Source organism: Lemur catta, chromosome 1 (assembly GCF_020740605.2).
Source record: "Lemur catta isolate mLemCat1 chromosome 1, mLemCat1.pri, whole genome shotgun sequence".
Classification (NCBI taxonomy): domain Eukaryota; kingdom Metazoa; phylum Chordata; class Mammalia; order Primates; family Lemuridae; genus Lemur; species Lemur catta.
The window spans coordinates 143,097,043-143,118,789 of record NC_059128.1 but is presented as its reverse complement, the minus strand read 5'-3'; the positions used below and the strand labels follow the sequence as shown (position 1 = coordinate 143,118,789).

General features: G+C 44.0%; 2 long non-coding RNA genes across 3 annotated transcripts; one reads left to right on the top strand and one right to left on the bottom strand.

Moving 5' to 3' along the window:
• Positions 1 to 771: 771 nt before the first annotated feature.
• LOC123626945 lies at positions 772 to 6,069 on the bottom strand. 2 transcript variants are annotated; one of them, XR_006731079.1, is made up of 4 exons: positions 5,769 to 6,069; positions 4,298 to 5,387; positions 3,407 to 4,118; positions 772 to 1,217 (listed from the first exon to the last, which is right to left on the bottom strand). It is a non-coding gene; the product is annotated as an uncharacterized LOC123626945 (long non-coding RNA). The 2 variants fall into 2 exon arrangements; XR_006731078.1 differs by having other exon boundaries at positions 3,407 to 4,100.
• On the top strand, positions 5,718 to 21,266 carry LOC123626951. Its single transcript, XR_006731080.1, has 3 exons — positions 5,718 to 6,027; positions 11,748 to 11,904; positions 20,965 to 21,266. It is a non-coding gene; the product is annotated as an uncharacterized LOC123626951 (long non-coding RNA).
• Positions 21,267 to 21,747: the final 481 nt, after the last annotated feature.

Below are 21,747 nucleotides of genomic sequence, written 5' to 3'. Positions count from 1 at the left end.
AAAATAAAATCACTAGTATCTACATGTAAAGTACCAGCATAATTATTAAATTTTCTTATTTCAAACTTGCAACTTTCAGCTGGATTGGATGATCCCGAGACTTGGGTGGAGTTGGGGTGCAGCATTTTGAAACCAGTGCAGATGGTTTTCTCTTGCTAAGATTTTTTTTTTTCCCTCTTAGGAGCGCTTCTGATCTTTCATGTGAATCACAGTGACTCAGATGGGCCAACGATTTCTCCAATCAGAAAGCCTGCTTTTCCCACCCACGAATTTAGTCTGGTCTGAAGAATTCACTGTAGACATGGAAAGCTGCGTGATAAGAGAATTGGAAAACAGTTTATCTATCTGGTCCAAAATTGTAATGAATTAATGGGTCAGAAAATCTACTTAACAGGTTGTGACCAACATTTAGAAAACATACTGGACCAGAAAATATCAGAGTTCCTTCCATGTGGGAAGGGTAAGTATTACTTTGCAATCTTTTGTTTCAGGCACATGTGTGTATCACAGTGTGAAATGTGTTTTTTGCTATCATTTTTGCAAAATGCTAATACTTCCATTTCCATATCTGAGAAATGAAAATAATGAAGCCCAGAAAAGTAATGTTATGTCTTCTATTCGGAGACATCCAGGACATAAATTCAAATGTTGAGACATCCGGGTGGGTTCTTTTTCTGTTTTGAAGACCTGGAATGATACACTAGAAAGAATAGTGAAGGACACTGTAAGGTTTCTGGATGGTCGGCGCCAGAGAAAGGAAGGCGAGCAGAGTTGAAAGGGTTAAGCAAAGAGGCTTTATTGGAGTGCTGCAGGGTGAGGGTAACAGGTCCCGGGAGAAACCAGAGCCTCGAGAAGTCACAGTGTCTAGGTCGCAGAAAGCAGGATGCGGTTGAGCCCGGGCTGGGGTGTTCAGCTAGCAATGACAGGCTGTAACTCCGAGGCAGGCTTTTGCCTACCACTGCAGAGAGTACTCTGCCTTTAGCAGAGTTTCTCTTTTTTATTGGGGAGGGGCTTCCCACCCTCAGCCTTACATTCCAGCCTTTTGGTGATGATGGGGCACCGGGGCCTTTTTGGCTACTTCCTGCTGAACGGAGTTGTAGTTAGGGGTAGAGGCTGGAATGGTTTGGCAGAGGGGTAACTGGTAGGGGAGAGTAGGGGTGTAGAAGCAGCTGATTTCCTGTGACCCGAGAGAGTTTCTGTATGCGGCGTTGGAGAAACTGTAAGAGACACGGAGTAAAGAGAAAAATTAGGCAAATGATTATGATGGGTTTTATCAGGGGACACAGCCAGGTGGCTAGTGAGGTTGTCCAGGAGTTTAACAGCCGTAGGTGGTGTTAGAATGACTGTATGGGGTCCTGACCACTGTGGCTCTAAGGGCGTTAGATGAAGAGTTTTCACAAGTCCTGAGTCGCCAGGCTGTATACCCGTGTGCGAGTCAGTTTCCGGTGGCTGAGGCAGATGTCTGTGTGGGCATGAAGAAGAGGAGAGACAGATATGGGGGATAGGAGGCTTGAGTTGGAAGGTGGTGGGCTTTTATTACCTGAGAGGCAGAGACAATGGCATAGGCTACCCGGTGTTTGTTGTCATCACCTGTGACCGAGCTGCCATCAACAAAGAAAGCTAAGTGCTTCGTAGGGAGTGGCTTGTCTGACAGATTGCGTCTAGGGCATCTCTGAGCAGGAGTGTGAGGACAGGGTTAGGCAGGGGATGGGAGCAGAGTGGCAGGGTTTAGAGTGGGGGATTGAGATAAAGTAATAGTGGCATTTTTACAAACAAGAGATGGAATTCCTGTAGTTTAGACGCAGTGAGGAGGGCTAACCACCAGTGGGTTAAGAGGTCCTGTAAGCGATGGGTGGAGAAGACATGTAAGTTCTGTCCCAGGGAGAGTTTCAGGGCCTCCCTAGTGAGAGTAGCGGCGCCAGCTCTAAGGCGCGGAGACAGGGGGCCAGCCACGGACCATGGGGTCCAGCTGTTTGGATAAGTAGGCCACTGGGGTGGAAATGGGAGTAGGTCCCAGAGGTTGGGTGAGGACCCCAAGGGCCAGGCCTTGGCGCTCATCCATGTAGAGATAAAAGGGTTTTTCAGGATGAGGGAGTCTCAGAGGAGGTGCTTGTAAGAGAGTGGAACATGCAGCAGACAGCCTGAGGGTTTAACAGAGGGCCAGTGGAGGCACCACGTGCTGCCTCATAGAGGAGTTTGGTAAGGAGAGAAAAGTTGGGGATCCAGTGTTGGAAGAAACCAGCGAAGCCTAGGAAGGAGAGAATTTGCTCAGCAGTGGTGGGAGGCTGGAAATCATGGAGGGCTTGTTGGCGATCAACAGTCAGTCCGAGGAAGGTAACCATGTGTTCAGACAACTGAACCTTGGCTGGTGATACCCAATAGCCCTTAGAGGCAAGAAAGTTGAGTAACGAGGCGGTGTGTGCATGACTGTCAGGGTATGAGGAACTGCAGAGTAACAAGTCATCCACATATTGGAGGACAGTGCTTGGATGTAAGGGACACTGGAGAAGATCCTGGGCGAGAGCCTGACCAAAGAGGTGGGGGCTGTCCCTCAACCCCTGAGACAGGACAGTCCAGGTGAGCTGTCGAGATGTGTTTGTGTCAGGGTCTTCCCACATAAAGGTAAAAAGATTGTAGCTGGCTGGGTCTAAAAGGATGGAAAAGAAGGCATCCTTGAGAACCAGGACAGAAAAGTGGGTAGTGGAGGGTGGAATGTAAGAAAGTGAAGTGTAGGGATTAGGCACTACAGGGTGTACGGGGATAACTGTCTTGTTAATGAGTCGTAGGTCCTGAACGAGTTGATAGGAGCCATTTGGCTTTCTCACTGGGAGAATGTGTGTGTTATTGTAGGAGTTGGTGGGGATTAAGAGTCCCTCCCTTAGCAGACATTCAATAACGGGCTTTAGACCTCTGCGGTGGGTCGGTGAGATAGGGAACTGTGGCTCGGAAGGGAAAGATGAAGGATCCTGAAGTCGAATGAGTATGGGGGTATGGTGTGTGGCCACCACTGGGGTGGAGGTGGCCCAGACCTGAGGATTTACCAGATCTGGCGGAAGAGGGTATGTGGGACTTGGCGGAGTGGGAGAGGCTGGGGTGGAGAGGAAAGGTCTGGAGAGAGAGAGAGAGAGGAGACGAAGGGCAGAGGTTTCGGAGGAAAAGTGGAGGGTGGTACCCAGTTTAGTTAACTTTTTTCCCAGTAAAGGAGCAGGACAAGAGGGCATGATAAGGAAGGAGTGAGTGAGAGGCCGGTCTTCAATAAGACAGGTGACCAGACCAGTGGTAAGGGGTGGGGAGGTTGGCCGTCAATACCCGTGACCAATACCTGGGAAGGATACATGGGACCTAGAAAGGAAGGCAGGACAGAGTAGGGTAGTCCCTGTGTTAACCAAGAAGGACACTGACTTACCAGCTACCTTGACTGTTACCCTGGGCTCAGCGAGGGTGATGGGGGTCACCAAGTTAGGGCTTCTTCAATCTTTGGCAGCCAAACCCAAGACTGTCAGCCGCAGAGAGGAGTCGCTGGCCAGCTAATGAAGACTCCTAATTTGGCTCAATTCAGTCCTTAGGTGGTCATTTTTTGAGTCTCAGACCATAACATTTGGAGGCCCTAGCGAGACTCTGCCCTAATACCGGGTACCTGGCCACCATCTGTGCCTGAGGACCAGGCGTGGAGTCGAGGGTCTTGCCTAGGGGAAGCCCTCTGGGAGACATTCCTCAGCCCCGGGCAGAGGCTTCACAATGCACCGCCCCTGACACCTTCAAAACTGCAGATTCTTCTAGACGAGTCTTCTGGTTCTGTTCACCGGTGAGTTCTTTTCTGGTCTGTTTCTGGCTCCGGAGTTGTCTGGCACCTCAGGAGATTGGCTGGAATGCAGCTTCATTGCTCAGGCGGGTTGCAAGAGGTGAGACGTCACCTGGAACTTACTGTCAGGACCTGATTCTGTTTCCCCTTTTCCTCGGGCGAGTCCTGGGATGTGAAATGTCACCTAGGACTTGCGAGTCCTGGTCAGATTCCTGAGTATTTTCTTTTGGATTACTCTTCTTCTACTTTCATTTCTCTCAGCTTCAATTCCATTTCGGTTTCACCTGTCATCTGGGTCCTAGGTTATAGTTTTGAACTTTAAAGAATGGTGTACACTTATCATTAGGATCCGTGATTGTCAGTTTCCTAGCTGTCCTTTTCCTGAGGCCGTCCGGGGTGATAGAACTGGGCCTCCCCCTCCCTCTCTGCCTCCGCCCCACACTGCTCACCACTTGCTCTCCCCGCCCTCCCCCCCATCTCCCTCTCCGTCCATACCTTTCTCTGTATGTGCTCTTCAGATCTTTTTAGGTGGCTGAAATTTCTGGTTTTCTTTTTGAATGAGATTTAAAGAGTCGACTGTGAAATCAACAAGGCGCCAAATTAATCCAACTGCACCGGTCAAGCCAAATTGGCAGCTCCCTGACTGCCCTTGGTGTCAGCGGGTCCGAGGCCCTTATTATCAAAATCAAGAGAGGGGTAGACAGCCTGTGCTTGCCACCACCATCTTGGGTCCATCTGAGGCAGCAGTGACAGTAGGGAGTCCGATTTATGCGCGCTGTCATCAGGGGCCAATTGTCTTGTCCTCCATCCTTTATGTCCACAGGTGGTGTGGGTGAGTGAGTGTCACAACTCCACGGCCAAAAGCCCCCGGAGCTTGAGAAACCCTACCCTGTAAAACAAGTCTGTGTCTCTGTGTTTTGTCGCTGGCATTAGGTGTTTAATAAAAGTAGACTGTATATAAAAATTGTCTCTGAGACAGACTACTCAGGTCCCCTTGAACTGAATGACTGAGTCAGCTTCTTACATTGCTGTTGGCCTGTTCGGGTTTACTCAATTTGCTGGATATCAGACTTTACTCAGTGGCCCCAGAGGATTGGGAGCTGTGATTAGTGGGTGTAGACTGGACTGCAGTAGGTTTCTTTCCTTTTCTGGTTGTGGTGTTGCTCCTCATTCTGACTGTTGCCTGAATCTTGTGATATTTAAGCTTTTCATCATGGGCCAATCTCAGTCCTGTGTTACTTGCTCTCCTCTTAAATGCTTCTTGAGAAATTTCCAGGACTTTCAGCATCGGGCCAGGCCCTAAGGCTTTTCAGTTAAAACCTTTGACTTACAGAAATTTTGTGAATGACAGTGGCCCACATTTGGTACTGGATGGCCCCCAGAGGGCAGTGTCCAAGTTATACTTGCCAACAGGGTGCCGGCCATCCAGGACATCCAGACCAAGTCCCTTATATACATATCTGGAATAACAACTTAAGTAGACAACCCTAAATAGTTACAGTCTTGTCTTAAACCCCACAAAAACAAGGCTGCAAAAAACAATCAGTTTTCTTGACTGGGCCGCCTTTAAAGGGAAAGCCCGGCCCTAGAAGTAAAAAAGAAAAACCGAGCCCCGTTCTAGTTGACCAGCCAGAGAATCCCCTACTACTGGGGCCCCCACCATATCTCACTGCCGCCCCCTATCCGGCTCCTAAGAGAGACCGTGAGCCCTTCAGCCCTCCGCACACCCAGAGTGGCTCACACTATAACCCTTCCCCCATGCCCCCTCACCGGGGTCCGACTCCTCACGGGCGCCAGTCCTTCCTCTGAGACAGGTCCCTTTCCCACCGGGACCTGACCACCCTCCATTCATGGTTTATGTCTCCTTCTCAACTGGTGACTTGTATAACTGAAAAAACCAAAACCCCTCTTTTTCTGAGAAGTCTCAGGGACTAATTCTCTCCTGGAGACTGTCTTTTATACTCACCAGCCAACTTGGAGGACTGCCAGCAGCTCCTCCAAACCCTCTTCACTTCTGCAGAGCATGAGCAGATGAGGAGGGAGGTGATCAAATCCATTCCTGGCCCGGACAGGCAACCCACGATTGACCCAGCCCGAGTAGAGTTTGTCTTCCCCGCCACGCGCCTGGACTGGGACCTGAACGAGTAACGAGGCTCTCAATCGGTATCGCCAGACACTGCTAGGAGGCATCCAGGCTGCGGCCAAAAGGCCAACTAATTTGTCTGGTAAGCAAACCCATACAGGGACCTAATGAGCCCCTGGTTGCGTTCTTAGAACGCCTCTGTATTCCCATAGACCGATACATACCAAAAAATAGACATGCCATTAACATTGCATTTGCTACCCCAGTCGGCCCCAGATACTAGAAGCTGCAGAGACTAGAGAGATTTGAGGATGAAATGCTGTCTAAACTAATAAAAATTGCCCAGAAGATCTATAACAACAGAGAGGACCCTGAGACTGCAGAGTCTAAGGGGATGGCCAAAATTCTTATATCTGTTATGGTAAAACAGGAAAAATATAAAACTGAGAGACACAAGGAGCCTAAAAGACCAGATTGGGATAGTAAAAAAAAAAAAAAAGGCTGACTTAGGGCGTGACCAGTGTGCCTATTGCAAAGAACATGGTCACTGGAAGAATGAATGAGTGTCCCCTCAAAAAGCATGAGGGAACCCAGCCCACGCCGGTCCTTATGGAAGACACAGACTGATGGGGCTGAGGCTCCATCCGAATAAGCCCCCGGGAGCCCAAGGTAACTTTAAATGTCGGGGGCAAACTTTAGAGTTTTAGGTGGATGCAGGAGCACCATACTCCGTTCTCCAACAAGCTAAAGGGCCCCCTTTCTAAAAAGAAGAAACTCTGGTTTGGACTGAAACCCAGGCTTTTGAGACTCTCAAACAAGCCCTCACCAATGCTCCTGCATTGGCTTTGCCCAATCTAACTAAGCCTTTCCAATTATATGTTGCTGAGAACCGGGGCATAGTAAAGGGGGTATTAACCCAGATGTTGGGACTCTGGAAAAGACCAGTGGCTTACTTACCTAAAAGACTGGACCCTGTGACGTCAGGTTGCCCAAACTGCCTGCGAGCCATCGCCGCAACTGCCATCCTAGGCAAAAAAGCCTCTGAACTAACCTTGAGGCAGGACTTCCATACTCCGGCCCCATGCTCCGCTCCGTAGAAGACTCGCTAAAAGGTCCCCCCAAAACGTGGCTTTCAAACTCCCACATAAGCTAATATCAGGTGCTGTTGCTAGACCCTGCCCCCCCGATTCGCTTCCTGAAAACAGCCTCCCTCAATCCGGCCACATCTCAGAGGGAGTCAGGTATGCAGGGGCGGCTGTCGTGACTGCTGACCGGGTTATCCGGGCACAGGCTCTTGGACATGGAATCTCAGCCCCAAAGGCTGAACTCATGGCCCTGGCCCGGGCCCTAAGACAAGGGAGAGCCTTTACCATGGCACATGTACAGGGGGCATTTTACCAAGAACGAGGACCGACTCCCCAGTGATGAGAGGCGATGCTTTCACCGACTCAACAGCAAGGTAAGTCTCGCAAAAACCAGTGGGGCATCTGCCGACTCTCCCTGCTCTGCCAAAACGGCTCTTGTCAAACTCTCCAAACTACACAGAAAAAAAAAAAAAAAAGTTAAAATAGGAAAATCCCTGAAGACTAGAACCGATTCAGGAGGTTGGATATTCCTCGGCTATACCACCAAGCCCGGCAAGCTTCAGCAAGGCGCCACGTCTGCGCTCGAGTAAATCCAGGCAAGTATAGATACCGGTAATTGCTTGTGTTCACTGATACTTTCTCTGGATGGGCAGAAGCACAAATAGCTGTAAAAAAACTAGTTACTGAGATTGTTCCCCGATTTAGCCTCCCACTTGCACTGGGGTCCGACAATGGCCCGGCGTTCATCACCCAAATGACTCAATTATTAACTAGGACATTAAAGATTAATTAAAAATTACACTATGCTTATAAGCCTCAGAGTTCAAGACAGATAAAAAATAGATAAGACTTTAGTTTTAACTTGTTTAATTTTTTTTTTCGAGACTGGCACAGACTGGGTAAGCCTCCTCCCCTTTGCTCTGCTAAGGGCTAGATGCACTCATGTTAAAGGCTTAACCCCATATAAAATCATGTTTGGCCAACCACCCCTGCTTATCCCCACACTGGGGGAGGACAAGGTAGCAGAATTAAATAACCATTCCCCTCTTAAGTCATTGCAGGCCTTGCAGTCTGGTGTCCAGCAGACCTGAGACCTTGTAAAGGCCACTCATCCTGGACCAATTAATCTTCCCCCCCGGAAAAAGGCTTCGTTTCAGGTGCAGCCCAGAGATCTCGTCTGGGTAAAGAAACTCCAGCCCGATACCTTGGGGGCCAGGTGGACTGGACCCCGGCCAGTAACCCTCACCACGCCAACAGCCATAAACGTTGCCAGAAGGTGCCACTGGATCCATCACACCCAGATTAAAAAGGCATCTTCAAATCAGCTCCTAGAAAAATGGGTCATCCAGCCAACCGAAGACCCACTAAAGATAAGACTTTCCAAAAACTCCTCTGGTTGCTCCTAATTGCTTGCTTTGAACTTACCAAAGGCACCCCCCCCCAACACACATCAGCCTGTAAAGTACACTTAGGTGCTTACAAAGACAATAAATGACACTGTCATAGCACAAAATTCCACTCCGTACTTAAAAGATAAACCCTTGGGCATAAGCTAAACACCTTATTTGTTGGGACATTTATATGTGGGGGCAGGGTGGTACAGATAGCCAAAAGAAGGTTAAAATAGATTGTTTATAAAATCATTTTTAACAGTGTATATTAATATATTTGGCAGTGCTGTGGGCACTGAAAAAGAAAGGGGTACAAAATAGATGTATAAAGCAAATATTTTTAAATTACAAAATAATGTGCCCACTAAAGCCAGAAAAATAAAAGACTATTTTTTAAAAAATGTTATGAGTTATAGGTTTAAAAAATATTTCAGGATCTTAATAAGATACACAATAGTTCAACTCTATCTTTCCAAAACTTAAAACAAAAAAATCAATGATTTGATTTCCCCTAAAAACCAGTGGGGAATGTTAAGGCCCAAAAGCTTCAAGACTACTGACTGTTATAACTTTGGGCCATATAATGTTAAAGGCTGAAATGTTAACATTGTCAAAGCTATTTCTATAATGTCATAATGTGAGTTTCGTGCTGAAAAATCATCAACCTGCTATCTTGCTTCTATAAAACTGCTTGCTAAAGACAGTGCCCCCAGCGTGAGAATGCAACACCCATGTTCTGCACGACCAAGCCCTAAACTGCCCAGAGCCTGTTGCACCAGGACATGAGAGTGACATAATGCTTTTTGCCCCTGTAATCACCCACGATAAAAACTTTCTGCTTCAAAGGGCTCAATGCTGCTCTCTGTGCCTTTGGCGGTGCAGAGACTAGTCACTGGCCAGCTAATAAAGACTCCTAATTTGGCTCAATTCAGTCTTTATGTGGTCATTTCTCACATCTCAGACCATAACATTTTTCTCATCTCTAAAATAGGGTTAATAATAACTGTTCATTTCCTTATTGGATAATTGGAAGGGTTACAAAATACAGATGAAATAAAATATTGCAAAATTTAAAAATCTACAAATCTTCTATATATATGTGTGGGCATGGTATGTGTCTTAATATTGTTCTTTTACATTACTTCCCCTAGACAGGGGTTCTTTTCACTCTCAGCATCCCCTTTTGTTCCACCTCTTAATTTGTTTCTTTACTAAGTCATTCTTCGGTCTCCTCCTTATCCCTTGTCTTTGAACGTCATTCGACAATAAACATCATTTTCGTTTTGCATTTGCTAGCATGCCATAATTTTCAAAGCATTTCTCCTGAGATTATCTCACTTGAAAATGTTTAAAAAATTCAAAATAGATTAGAGAAAAAATCCAGTATATTCTCTCTCTATATATATATCTATATCTATATCTATATATATATATGGAATAAGATGGAATATTTTTGATCTATCCAGTTTGTTTTCAATGTAACTAATTTTGATCAGATTGCTTTTGACCTGATTATTTCTAACTGGATGGATCATTCTAATCAACATGCCCTAGACTGATGGCACCAACCTTAAAATCCATGATTTTCCCAGTCTGCACCTGCTCCCCTGGGGAATCACCTTCTCTGCAGTCAGCTTCATCAGGTCACCATGAAATCGGTCCAGACCGGTGCCCCAGGTCAGGCTGCATCTCTCACCGCACCTTCTGCAAGATGCCATCAGCCAGGGGTGTTATTAGCCTCCCCAGTCCATGTGGCAAAGAAGATCCCCCACCCCATTTTAGTAAAGAAAAACACACAAGTCACTTCCTCAATGCTGGGTCTCCACAAGTACAGAGCACGCATCTTGGCTGAGGACAAACTCAGCAGCAGAGTCCTGTCTGTGTGCAGAGACCTCTCCCTCCATGTGCAGAGACTTCTCTGTGTGCAGTGATCTCTCCGTGTGCAGAGAACTCTCTGTGTGCAGAGACCTCATTGCTTGCCTGACATCCATGGTCCCTCCACCGTTGGCATCTCTTCAAGTCAGCAACTGTGAATGAGGAAGGGGCCACGTGGGCTGGCGACTGGCTGTACAACTCCAAGGCAATGTTCAGGGGCCTAAGTCATCACTTTGGATCCCTCCTTCACATAGTGCCACACCAAGGGAAGGGACCCTAGGGACTGTCCAGAAGGGGTGCAGGAGGTCTCCTCTGCACTTTCCTGTTTCCTTTGATGACTCCCCAAATCTATTTTCTTGGGCTAAATCCATTTTTGATTTCTAGACACACAGACAGGACTACCTGCTGGACATTGCTTGTAGAAACTCAAAAGGAACTTTAATAACCTCTATGTGCGAGTCAGACTAAGCCCCACTGCAAGACCACAACCTCCTCCTGCCCCAGGCTCCTTCCCTGCTCCTCTCCTCTTAGAAGGCCACCTCCCTCCACCCAGTCTTTAGCATCAGGAAACTGGACACCTTCCCAGAAGCTGCCTTCACGCTCCGCCCCCGTCTCACCAGCTCCCCACTCCTGCAGGTCCCTCCCCCACCCACAGCGCTGCCACCAGGATTTAGACTTTTTGTCCAGATTACCTTGATACCTTCCAGTTGCTCCCTTTGCATCTAAACTAGCCCCTCTCACCTCCCAAATCTCACCATGTCACTCCTTTACATAGTTCTGGCTTCTTATGACCTGTAGCTACATTTCTAAAGCGTATTCTAGGCTGCCCTACTAGGTTAACACTCATCTTAATTCTACGTGACGTGTAATATTTTTTAGAGCTGGTACCACTCTCACCATGACTTGAAAACTCACCGGAGGTAGACGACAATGACTTGAAGTTGAGCTGCGTGTAATATATCCTGCACTCATCTGGCCCACTGCCTGTTTGCAAATCACTCTGTTCATAGTCTTCCCATTTGCAGCACTGGATCAATTTCAATTAAGAGTTTAATAATGAATTAACTAATGATTTACACAAGTTCATAAGACTAACACTGAACCAATGATTTTAAGCAAGTCTAAATATATAAATGCCCCCAAACTATTACACTGTGTTGTTTACTAAGAAGTGTATTAAGATAAATATTGGAAAAGGTAGCTTCGTGAAAGAGCTAGAAGTCAGAAGGGTCTAGTTTCAAGTCCTGTCTCTTCTCTGTCCCTGACCAGGGCATTGAACAAGTCACTTTGGTCCTCCCGGTCTCATTTTACCCAGGCACCAACAGCAGAGCATACTTGGACCTAAACAATACTATCTAGAACAGGGTCAGCAAACCTAAATGTCTTAGCATTAACTACCTTCAATCCATTTTCATGAAAACCTTATTATCGTCGGGAATAGAAGAGAGTCTAATGAAAAAGTCAATTCTGTTTTATATGCGGATGTATGAATATGTTATTTTTTTTTCCAGAATCTGACTTACCTTCCTCGTTATGGTTTCTTTGGGTGATTGTAAAATAAGTTAGCATGTTTTAAACAGACAGTCACTGATGACAAAGTGACAAAGACAGAAGTTATGCTTGACCACAGAGGATCGTAAGCTTTACTCACGACAGAAAAATCCACAGGTGGGTAGCTGAGTATTGGTGCCACAGAGTAAGAATAAATTCCTTCAAAGTTTAGCTTCAGCAGATGTATATTTGCATCGTGGAAGGAGCAAAGTTTCTAAATGATGAGCTATTGCCCCCAGTCTTGACACTATCTTGCTCTCTGGAAGAGAATGAGTTTGTCCTCGGCCAGGGTACACGCTCTGTATTTCCTGCCATTACATCTGCCTCACAGGCCGGCTAAACTCAGAGCAAATCAATCACAAGAGTTAATCCAATGCACTTCCCTTCGGCTGCTGGTAATCAGACGTCACATCTGAGAAGAGAGTGCCAGTTATAACAAATGAGATCACAAATTTGACCATTTTATTAGAAGCCCTCTTCTCATGTTAACAGTCAGAGACGGAGGTTAAGTTGAAATTAAATTGAAATCTCCTTACCCCCGGACCGATTGCAATATCTGATAACACCTTCAACTTGCTCGGTGCAGATTAATTGCCTGGTACTCAGAGCCCAGCGTTAATAGGCAATAACTGGTGTGATTCTAAAGAAGACCACTCGGTGGCAGAAAAATAAATGAGATTAACAGTATTTGACTTGGGGCCTTCAGCATCAATTCCGCTCCAGCCACTGAGCAGCTTCTAAGAACCAGATTTGCTCCTATGAGGGAGGGTGGGCAGAGCCTCGAGCCCCCCCCCACATTCCGCCTCGGCAGGTGTCCGTCCGCTAGGGAAGTCAATCCCGCATTTACCCTGAGAGCAGAGAAGCCCAGAGGAACGAGATCATCCCAATTACGTGTCAGAATTCTCTCGTTTACACTAATGTTAAAATGAACTTACCCAGCATTTAGTATTTCCTGTCTTCCAACGGATAAAGAGTCTTCTTTATGAACCTACATATATATTAATATAGGCAAGTTATGCCTCTTGATCATTAGCGTATAGTTGTTATACAAATAAATTACCCAAACTTTCGAAATTAAAACCTTTATCAGGCTGGGCGTGGTGGCTCACGCCTGTAATCCTAGAACTCTGGGAGGCCGAGGCGAGTGGATCGCTCAAGGTCAGGAGTTGGAGACCAGCCTGAGCAAGAGTGAGACCCCGTCTCTACTAAAAATAGAAAGAAATTATCTGGCCAACTAAAATATATATAGAGAAAATTAGCCGGGCATGGTGGCGCATGCCTGTAGTCCCAGCTACCCGGGAGGCTGAGGCAGTAGGATCACTTAAGCCCAGGAGTTTGAGGTTGCTGTGAGCTTGGCTGACGCCACGGCACTCACTCTAGCCCGGGCAACAATGCGAGACTCTGTCTCAAGAAAAAAAAACAAAAACAAAAACCTTTATCAATGATCATGGGTAATAGTAATTGTCATGAACCGGAACTGGCGGTATGCAAAACACTGCATTTCTCATGCAAACTGTTATTTTATAGAAATTTTATAGAAAAGACAGACAAGGAAACTAAAAGTCAGAGAGATTAAATTGTAATCACGGTTTTAGGTTATCCAGATAGGGAGAGAACCGGTCACTGACCCAGGCTGGTTTGAAGCCAGATTATACGCTTTACACCGTGTCGTGACAATGTGTACTTACAGTTTCACTTCCCTTGAGTTAGGACAGAAACTCAACCTGTTGCTCAAAGCCGCAGCAATTAAAATCCAGAGATTCTGTATTTCTGGGTGCAAGGATCAGCTCAAATGGTTCCCCAAGACCGAGACCCTTCTAGGAAACGTGGACATCCTGAAATAGGGTGGCGAGGCCAAGACCAGCTCTGCCAGATGGAGTGGCAGAGATGAGGGTTTTTATTTAGAATCTCAGGGCCACAGCCAAACGGGGGCAGCTGCCAAGCATGGGCTGGTGAAAACACCGCGGGAATACAAGCACGTGAAATTGATTCTCAGCTTCGGTCTTTACCTATAGCTGGTTGGAGACTTGGAACAAGGTCAATGAAAGGTTATTCAGCCAGAAATGCGGAGGCAGCGGCCCAAGGTGGACAGCAGTCATCAGGAATTCACGGGCGAGCGAATGGCGTGTGACGTTCCAGCCAAGTGGGCCGGCCTCAGAGAGGAACCAGCTGCGTGGCTGCTGTGCAGCTGAGTTTGGGTTGCATATCAATCAGTTTTTTTTCCCATAAATGAGAAGTGTTTTAAGTTGGTAACTTTCTAGACACCACTTTAATGTTAATAGATATTTTTTTAATCCGAGAAGGAATTGGCACAAAGACCCAGCTATAATCCCCGAACTGAGTTTTTATATCATCCAAGGAGGAGGTGGTAAACTCATTCAAGTTCTTAATATATCATAAGGCAAATCGCTCACACTAATTAAAGGCAAACCTTTCATTAGCATTTCCAGGGGAGCACATACTGCCTGGTCAGCAGAGGTTACTAAGGAATATGCTGGAAACTTGAGAGAAACCATCTTAATCATCCCCTCTCCTCTCTCCCCTTCATACTTGGTTCAGTAGGGCACAAAAGCGGGAAATCCACGTGTAGAAAACAAGAGGTCTCGTGGGTAGCAAGGACCCCAGAGATCACCTAGCTCAATCAGTGTGCTCTACAAATGCGACAACAAGATATAGAAAGGACGTTTCATGCGGTGAACTCATGGTCATGCCAGGATTGCAACATTAGACTTCTGACAAGCCATTAAGGTCTCTATTTACCTATGTGGAGAAACATCAGATTATTAGGGAAGGCACAGAGAGAGAGACAACAGTGCAGAAGGCTTACACAATTCTCTAGAAAACATAAAAGGGAAAAAGGGTTGAAACTGACTCCTAAGGTCTCAGATACATCAAACGTAGATAAAGACAAGAGAAATTTTAAATTTAACCAAGAAGATAGACAGGGTCATATTTGTTTAACCAAAAAGTTGGTAACATAAACACCTGACTCAGATAAAGCAACATAAAAAGTACCTTTCTCAAAAAAAAAACTCTAATCGAATCTCAGATGCAGAGGAGAGCAGCTATAAATCAAGAAGATGTACTACTTGGGAGAAATTCACCAGCCTGGAGCCATAAATAGTGTAGGGAACATTTGGTGGAGGATAAATGGAGCGGGAGACAGAGCCGATGCCGTTTTAGCACGGGGGTTATGGATGTGCCTTCTAGGTCCACAGACCTGCTGTCACACCCCTGCCAGGGAAACACGACCTGGCAGTCACCAGGAATTCCAGCTCCAGACGTTTGCAAGGTCTCATTCTGCTGAAAGCAGGATATCTGATAAATTCATGGCTTGTCCTATGGACAATTTAATCTCCCAGGAAACTGAGGCAGCAATGAGGTAAAATCCAATCCTGAATGAATAAAGGAGTTATCCAAAGTTGGGTTTGTTTGTTTGTTTTTTATTTTTTTAACATCAGTGTTTCTTAAAGAATGATCCCCAGGCCACGGGGCGTCCACGAGGTAGAAATGATTTTCTAGGAAATACTAAGACATTCGGCATCTTCACTGCTTTGACTTTACTACGACGGAGCAAAAGCCATGCCAAGTATACTGCAGGCCCTCAAAAACATCAGACAGCGGCATCAAGCTGTCTGGGAGTCATTGGATTCTTCACTGTCACACACTCAAGCAAGTGAATATATACATAAATAAGTAGATGTCACTGTCATTTATGACTATGCCAATGAAGCAGTAACATTATTAATTTTATTAAATCATGACCCAGAGGAAACAGCTTCTTAATAGTCTGTGTGTCAAAACGGAAAGCAAGCAACTCTACTGCATGTCCCACTAGGATGAGTGTCTCAAGAAGCATTTGTGCGATTATTCGATTTGCAGGCTGAACTAGCCACTTTTTTCATGGATCAACGTTTTTATCTGAAAGAACAGCTGACAAACTACATTTATTCAGACTTGGGTATTTAGAGACTTTTCTTGAAATAAATGAAGGCAGTGTGTCACGTCAAGGAAAACAACTGATGGTATTTCTAACCAATAGTAAAATTTGAATTTTCAGGTGAAATGAGAATTTTGGAAAACTTGTACTCGCCACCATGAGCTTGATGGCTTCCAAATATTTGAACATTTTTCTGTTGAGGTTGGTGGTGAGATTTATGAGTGTGATTTTTTTTGATACCATATAATTAAATGTGTAAACATTTGGAAAACAAAATGCATGAGGCTATAAAATCATGCATGAGTAAAAGGTCCATTCAAAGTGCAAGATAGACTAGTAGATTTTAATACAAAAGAGTATGCAAAGTCTATTAGTTTCAGATCCCATATTGCAGCTAATTTTAAAGAAAATATCAATAATCAAGTTTTGTTGTTACTAGCATCAATAAGGAATACCCACAACTGACTAAAATGCTACTATAAATGGTCTTCTCTTTTTCAACTACCCTAGATTTTCTTTGCATAACCTCAGCCAAAGCAACATACCACAGCAGACTGAATGCAGAATCAGTTCTGAGAAGCCAACTATAAGAGATTTGCAAAAATGTAAGACAATACCTCTCTTTTCACCAATTATTAATATATTTTTTTAAATGCAGTTTTTAATAAAATACATTATATAAAATTTAATGTTATTTTTAAATTAATTAACATTTGAAGTATTTCTATGGCAAATGTCAGTAATAACTGACATAAATAAAAGCTCTTTGGGGCCATCCATCATTTTTAATGGCTTAAAAGTGTCCTCAGACCAAAATGTTTGATAACCTGTTTTGCGATAACCACCCCATCCATAATTCCCAGCAGACCTATTCCCCTTAAGTTGCTTTATTTTTCTCCATAGCATTCAGCCTGTTCTAACGAATTTTGATTTGATTTTCTGTTTGATGTGTATCTCACCCAACTAGAATCTTTACTCCATAGTGAAGAAATTATGTCAGTTTTGTTCACTCTTCTGTCCTTGATACCTAAAATATCCTAGCATATAGTAGACACTCAATAAATATTTGTTGAATAGACAAGTTAGCTGAATGATTAATAATATCTGTCTTCAAGAGTCTTCCCTATAACTAACCCTCTCATTTTGATGGTGCAAGTCTCTAGAATTTTCCATCAGCATTTGTTTGAACTTTAGCACATCTGCAGTTGCTCCCCAAGACAATTTGCCTGTCGATGCCCCTCTGAGAAAACCCAATGCCTACCATGATGATTTTTCACACAGGAAAGAGTCTTTAACATTCAGAACACCATCTCACTCTCATCGGCAAACACTGAAGTATTTCCACTTCCTTTCAGCAAAATTATAGAGCAGCACTTCAGGCACTAGCAGACACGTTGGTCTCCAACTGCAACCATTAAGTTCCACTCAGACCCTGTTGGTTTAATGAGGAAAAGTCTAACTTCCTCACCTAACACTAACACTAATTTCATAAGCACAAGATTGTAGCTTCAGGGCAACTCATCAACTACAAGTTCACTGTGAGCGAAAAATGCTATGGTACAACCTTGTGCTGCATCCATGAAGGGTAGGGTCTAACCAAAAAAAAAAAAAAAAAATTAGTGCTTTTGCACATAATTGGCCACATTTCCAAAGAAGGGGATGCAAATGGAATCATCATAAAAGGAAGAGATGAGAGCAAACAAGGAATGCTTTGTCTGAGAGAGTGAAGGCTCAGTGGGGCACGAGAGATGTCTTCAGATATTTTAATGACTTAGTCCCTGTGGCTCTGAGAGTCCACTCTAGATATTGGCATAAGGGAGGCAGTTTTAACATTACCATAAATAACCAATAATTTTAGGTGTTTGGAAATGGGATAGATTCCCTTGCCTGGGGCTGAGCACACAAGCACACCTTTCCCTTAAGTACTTAAAAAGGCTTGTTGGCTAGCTGCAGGAAGACACCTTAGGATGGGGATTTCTACATTGGCTTGGCTTGGAAGGATGCAGGGGTACTTGGACGTCTTTTAAAGTTTTGGGAGTTTTTGTGTTGTTTGTTTTACCAATATGAGTCTAAAAAATTAACTACATTTCTATATTTTTATATTCTGGTCTATTTCTGTATTTTTATGTGGACAAATTAATTCATAAAATTTAGAACATTAACACCTTATTTCAATTGCTTAGGAATTAAAAAAGCTTTCCCTAGAAACAAACATTCATTATACACCATCTAAAGGAAAAGAATAAAGAACAAGATGCGATTGATGGCATAACATTAACTCTTAATCCCTAAGTAAAGTTAGCAATAATTTTATTTATTTTACATGCAGTAAATACCTCCCTAGACCCTTTGCTGACAGTGTAAGAGGGAACCCTTGAGCATAAGCCCTGTAAGATAAATTAACCTCACTGAACCTGTTGTCACTAACAACTTCTCTGGAGTCAGGTAAAATGTCTTGTTTGTTAATTAAGATGCAACTGAGTTTCTAAAGAATTGTTAAAACTGCCTTAATGTCTCTTTGAGACACACACACACACACACAAATCATGGATTGCAAATTGATGATGGCAAAACAACCAGACTATAAAGTGTGAAATTAAGGGAATCTAAAAGCATAGAAATAATCTAATCAGTTGGCTAAATGAATAATGCTATTTTAAGTCTCTGGGTTTCCTGGGCAGAATATGCAGAAAGATGGAATGTACTATAGAAACACTAGGAAAATAGGGGCAAATTGTCAGATTAAAAATGGTAACTTTATATGCAAAAATCAATTATATTTCTATACACTAGCAATGAATAACTGGTAATTGAAATCTTAAAATATTACTATTTGAAAGAGCATCAAAAACTTAGGGATAAGTCTAACAAAATATGTGCAAGATTTGTATGCTGAAAACTATGAAATATTGATGAGATGTGGCTAATGAACACACAGTACCTCGATTTGAGACGTTCCGTTCCAGTGATTTTAATCTTGAAAGTGAACCGTGTAGGCGACCTGAGACCAAGGTGGATAATGATGAGCTGAAAGCTGTAGTGGAAGCAAATCCATCTCAACCTACACGTGAATTAGCAGCAAGGTTTGACGTTACTATTCCAACAATATTGGCTCATTTGAAACAAATGGGCAAGGTAAAGAAGCTGGATAGATGGATACCACATGAATTAAATGAGCATCAGAAGAGAAATCATCTCCAAGCTTGCCTTTCTTTGCTGTCACGACATAAAATCAAACCATTTCTACTCCATATTGTTACATGTTATGAAAATTGGATTCTTTTTGAAAATTGCAAGCACTTGGCACAATGGTTGGATGAGGATGAAGTGCTGAAACAGTTCAAAATCAAATATTCATCAAAAAAAGCTAATGGTGTCTGTTTGGTGGTCCAGCGCTGGTATTATCCACTACAGCTTCATGAAACCTGGTCAACTGATTACAGCAGATGTCTACTGCAACGAATTGGATGAAATGATAAGAATGCTTGTGATTGAGCAGCCGAGATTGGTCAACAGAGACAGGCCAGTCCTCTTGCAAGACAATGTTCGACCACAAGTTGCACAAACAACGGTGCTCAAACTACAGTGGCTGGACTTGGAAACTCTCTGTCATTTACTGTATTCACCAGACCTTGCACCAACTGACCACCACTTCTTCCAGGCCTTGGACCACTTCTTTCAAGGAAAAATATTCAATTCTCAACGAGCTGTGGAAAACGCCTTTCTAGATTTCATGGCCACTCGCTCTCCAGGCTTCTTCGCTGCTGGAGTAAACAAGCTACCTTTAAGATGACAACACTGTGTGGATAGTTTAGGTGCACACTTTGATTAATTGTACTGCTTCTTGTTTGAGATATAATAAAGTAAACTTTTGATTCAAAAACAGGTATTTCATATTTAATGACCTAAATACAACAATTTGTTGCAGGTAATTTCCTTGTATATACAGTTCTCTGTGCTAATCTCCCAAAATGAGAGCGTGGGCCCCCACTGTGGCCCAGGTGTCTCCTCTGCACTGACTCTTATCAGAATTGCAAATGGCTCTGTTGGCTCAGTTGAGTGTGTTTAATGATGGGGTGAAATCCTGGAGTTCAAACAGTGCACAGATAAAATTTGTATTTTCGTGCAATGACATTATTTGCAACGGGCCCCACAAGATGGAATTTAATAATTGTCAGTATTGTCGAAATGGCATTTCTCTTTCCTCTGATCATTACTACTGCATCTATGTAATTTTTCCCACGAGCTATCAAACAGAGCATGAGAGAAAGTAAAAAAACCAACAAAAGCATAGTCACACTCTTTGTGTCCACATCTCTGTCACCCATTATTAAATCAATTAAGAAGGCTCAGCACAGAGTAGGTGTCTCTGGGTGGAATAGCTCTTTTAGCATCTGGCGACTGTGGTCCGGGGCTGCCTTAACTCTTTCCTGGTTGAACTCCTTTAGCTCCTTTTAAGTGAGAAGACATACATTTATCAATGAAATAGTAAAGTAAAATAGAACAAAATAGGCAAAAATAATAAAATAAGAGTGAAGTCTGACGTCTGACAAGGAGGAAACATTTTATGATTTGTCGTAAAGCAGATAGCATGAATAAAGCCTGGGGGGAAAGTGCTTTACTGGCCAGACCACCACATAGTGCGTGAAAAACGGTTCGGTCACTGTTAACCCATGTTATTACAAGCCAGAACCGGAGTGCAGTGTTGTCCAGGGTGAAGGTAGGATAAAGACCTCATGGAATTGTGAATTCTCAATTTTTAAGAAACCCAGAATTACTCGCAAAAATGACACACACATAATACAAGGGGCAACCTCTGTGTCCTTGAGACGTGGCAACTGGATTCCTCTACAGTACATGGTCCAAGGGAGAGCAAAGTGAAGGCCGCAGTGTACTTTTGTGGCCCAAGCTTGGAAGTCGCACAACAGCATCTCCACAATATGCGCTTGTTGGCATAGGTTTGCCCTGTTCACTGTGGGGAGAGTGTTAGTAGCAGGGATCACTGGGGACCACACTGGAGACTTGCGACCACAACACATTAGCAACTGGTCGATTTACTTTCTTACCACCCGATTTCAGTGGCGTGGTCCTGAGACTGGTTATGGAATGATGTGTTAGTTCTGTCCTCTTAAATATTTCCATGTTTCCCCACATGGGCTGTGACATAAAGTTCAAAGCTCTCCTTATGATCTGGCTCCTGCTTCTCTCTGACCTCATCTCCCATTGTTTCTCCCCAGGGTCACAATGCTCCAAGCAGAGCGGACCACCTGGAGTTCCTGGAACGTACAGTGATTGTTCCCACGTCCTCAGAATGCCCTTCCTCACCTTCTATTGCTTGTGGAATTCTCCTTACCCCTTAAGACTCAATTCAAATGTGGAAACAACCCAAGTGTCCATTGAAAGGTGAATGGATAAACAAAATGTGGTCTATGCGTACAATGGGACATTATTCAACTTAAAAAGGAAGGGAGTTCTGGCACCTGCTACAACGTGGATGAACCTTGAGGACATTCTGCTAAGTGAAATAAGCCAGACACCGAAAGACAAACACTGCATGATTCCACTTATATGAGGCACTAGAGTAGTCAAATTCACAGAAACAGAAAGTAGAGTGATGTTTCCGGGGGCTGGGGGAAGGGAGGATGGGGAGTGATTGTTTATAGGTACAGAGTTTCAGACGGGGAAGATGAGAAGGGTTATGGAAATGTTTGGTGGTGACAGTTGTACAACAACGTGAATGTACTTAATGCCATTGAACTGTACACTTAAACATTAAGATGGTAAATCTCATATATATTTTTCAGAAAAACAAAATGTCAGCGCCTACGTTGTTAAGCCTTCCCTAACCACCTCAACCCTCACTGGCATAAAATGATGATGTAAAACGGTGAATCCAGATAGACAGTCATTTCCCTCTTGGTTAAACATTTGGATCGATGTCTTGTTTGTCTTGAAGATGCCAAGTGCAAGTTAATTTTTATCCTAATTCCTTTTAATAAAGTGAAGTAAATGAGATTTAG